Source organism: Zingiber officinale, chromosome 7A (genome assembly GCF_018446385.1).
Source record: "Zingiber officinale cultivar Zhangliang chromosome 7A, Zo_v1.1, whole genome shotgun sequence".
NCBI lineage: Eukaryota > Viridiplantae > Streptophyta > Magnoliopsida > Zingiberales > Zingiberaceae > Zingiber > Zingiber officinale.
In genome coordinates, this window is record NC_055998.1 from 124238729 (window position 1) to 124242009 (window position 3281).

The following is a 3281-nucleotide window of genomic DNA, read 5'->3' on the forward strand; positions in this document are numbered from 1 at the left end:
CATATTCTTTAAGATAAACAAGTTGAGGAGTATCTTGTAATACCGCTTACTCCTAACAAAGTGGTGCAAGAACACGACCTTGATGTCAGCGAAAGATTAGATAGAAGATGGTAGTAATCGGTCAAACCATCGCTGGGCTGAACCAGAAAGGGTTGTTAAAAGATTCTGTATTTGACACTATCTATATATTGATATAGTAGAGCAACGTTCTCAAAGCAACCCAAGTGATCCTTGGGGTCAACTGACCTTGTGAATTCTCCAAGTTGGAGTATCTCGAAGTTAAGTGGCAATTCGTCTTTTAGGATAATTTTTACAAAAGGTGTATCATTTGAATCTTTCTCCTTAGTGAGTAAAGGCCTCTTTTCTTTATTCAGATTTCACGAAGGTGTCTCTCCCACTTTAGATTCAAGTGAGTGTTCCTTGGGCATGACCACCAACTAAGTCTATGGAATAACAAACATAGCGAGGATAGGACCTGTTGGACCCATCAACACACGACAAGGAATGGGGTAGCTTCGTTGAGGCAACAGATACTTCTTCAGGCGTTGAGTTTATCGGTGGAAGTCTTTGAACAACCCGCTACACCGCCCGATTGACTAGCCTTTGAAATTCCTCTCAAGGCATAGTGATAGTTTTCCCTCGAGCCATGTAACCTATGGAGTTATGCCCCTTGATAGATCTCTCTAGTTCCACCATCTCAACGTCTCAATCTAGGTGGCATTCTCACAAATGGTGTCAATTTGTTCCCATCTAAGACCACGATCTGGTGAGTCAACGACGAGCAATTGTTGTCCTATGTCATCCGGAATAAATGGTTTTGTTACGATGTCTTTCGAGATTAAACAACTACATTCCCACATCCTTCGGGTGGTAACAGTTGCGCTGCCCATGTCTATTAGGGGAAGCGGTTCAACAAGCCATGTAAGATGTGAGTCCTGCCCAAGAGAGTCGGGAGGCTAAGTTGAGAGGGAATTGAGGAATCGAGCTCTTGAAGTCGGGCTCCTGAATTGATGGAGTCGGATGACCGGGTTGTTGGAGTCGGGATCCTAAGTTAATGTAGTCAGGTGACCGAGCTATTAGAATCGGGCTCCTGAATTGATGGAGTCGAACGACCAAGCCTTTGGAGTCAGGCAACTGACTTGAGAGAGTCGGGAGACTTAGCTAGGGGAGAGTTGGGTGTGTCTCTTTAATCATGGTTGACTTTCTACCTCCCTTATTGTACAACTCTGCTTGAATTTTAACTTTTAACTTTTAACTGTGGGTTTGACTTTTTCCTTCACACTACCACATGGAGGCCGCCACTATCCGCCACATTACTCATGAAGATTATTGCATCTACTTAATTAGGGTGCTTCAGCTGCTATTCTTATCAGAAGGGTGTCGAGTTGTCATTAGGCACTTATAATTTGATTCCTAGCTACGATATCTTTCTGGAGATTTTTCTTTTAAATAAAGGGTGCAACCATCGAATGTTAGGCTTCTAGACTGTCTGTCGTGAGTGCTTCCCGATTTATCCTGATAATCGATGGAAAACTTTTGTGGGGTTAGGTCGGTCACCCCAAGTTCGGTGTTACCTAGTTCATCATTTTTTTATGATGGTTTTTTTGGAAGATATGATGTCCTAATGCTATGGTGCAGTGGAAAGACGTTAAGTTGTCACTCAAATATCCGTAATTTGATCCCTAAATATAGCGTATTTATAGGGATTTTTTCTCCTAATGGGGCACACAACCATGAGATGCTAGACTTCTTGGTTGCTCGCCGTAAGAACTTTTCGATTTACCCTAGGAGTCGATGAGAAACTTCCGTTGAATCGGACCGGTCACCCTAGGTTCGTTATTATTTGATTCATCATTTTGCCCCTTGGGTTACAGTGCAATAGAAGAGTGTCAAATTGTTACCTAGACTCTTATGATTTGATCCTCAGGTATAATATATTTATAAGGATTTTTTTTCTCTAAATAAACCACGTAATCATAAAATACTAGAATTTTAAATTATATGTCATAAGTACTACTTGATTTATGTTAGTGGTCAATCGCTCAAGTTTGGCATTACCTTCATCAAATTTTTTTTTCAGCTTATAATTTAATTATATTTTTCATCTTTAATTCCATGTCGTGGCGACCAACTATTAACACTACTACAAGCTGGGATTACATTAATAGTCAATAGGAAGTACCATTTATTTAATTCTGGCCTCTTCATTTTTCTCTAGCTTTGGCTGACCAAGCCTAGATTCACAAACATCTCCTACATTTTGACTGCCCTTCCATGTGCTTGCCTGGCCTCTCATAGTGGAACTCACATGAGAAACAATATATTCTGGAAGATTTTGTTATAAAACCACCATCGGCCACCTAGAAAACCATATGTACAAATTAGCATGAAACTTGAGACTTGATGTCTTTGATTGCTATTGCTTGTGCCGTGCTTTAACTGAAGGAAGCATGGGGCGTGCCACACTGGTGGCTCGGGCGATCGTTCTCTTGCTCTCGGGCCTCTCCTTGATACTTCATCAAACTACAGTCGGTAAAATTAATGTTGTTACTGCGTGCACTTGGTTAATTATGTTGTTAGTTGCTGAGATAGTTCTGCGTCCTGTGAAGCTGCGATCAGGCTACACGACCATCGAAGACCATCGACGGCGCTGGCGACGAAGGATCAGAAGATGCCCTGGTGGTGGGATCGGGATTATGTCCGTGTGGGCAGGCGAAAGCCGATCAACAATCGGTTCACTCCGTGAGCTCGATCGAATAGGTTCTCTGCTTCTTCCATTGAAAAATCTTTAGAGAATATTTTTCTAGTTTTAATTAGGAGGCCGCAAAGGCGTTGACATTTGTAAATTTTCTCTGTTTTACCAATTAAGCTCGTTTGAAGATGTAGTTCATTGTAATAAACTGATGAATTCAATTAACATCAAGGATGGGTTGAAGCTCTTGAACAGCTTGAGCACGAGGGCGAGATTACGTCGGAAGCATTGATCACGGCATGTTTCTGTAACCTTTTGAAAATTGTCTCGAGTTAGAAGAGGAGCTTAATTATATTACCTGTTAATTTTTTAATGGTGATTAGGTACGTGGGAGAGAAGGATCAAAAGAGTGGTCAAATGACGCGAATCTCCATGCCTCTACAGCTTAGTGACCACAGTAATCTATGTCTCGGTTTTAGAAAATAAAACAGAGACTCCATTAAAAACGTCCTGTCGGAGCTCAAAGTTCGAGAGTGGCAGAAGTAATTGCGCACGCCTCCTCACGTCGGATTTGCACAGGGCGGCGTCT

General features: G+C 41.8%; 1 long non-coding RNA gene across 1 annotated transcript; it reads left to right on the plus strand.

The window, feature by feature from the left end:
* The first annotated feature begins 2354 nt into the window (after positions 1–2354).
* LOC122000456 lies at positions 2355–2995 on the plus strand. Its single transcript, XR_006117135.1, has 3 exons — positions 2355–2532; positions 2610–2760; positions 2925–2995. It is a non-coding gene; the product is annotated as an uncharacterized LOC122000456 (long non-coding RNA).
* Positions 2996–3281: the final 286 nt, after the last annotated feature.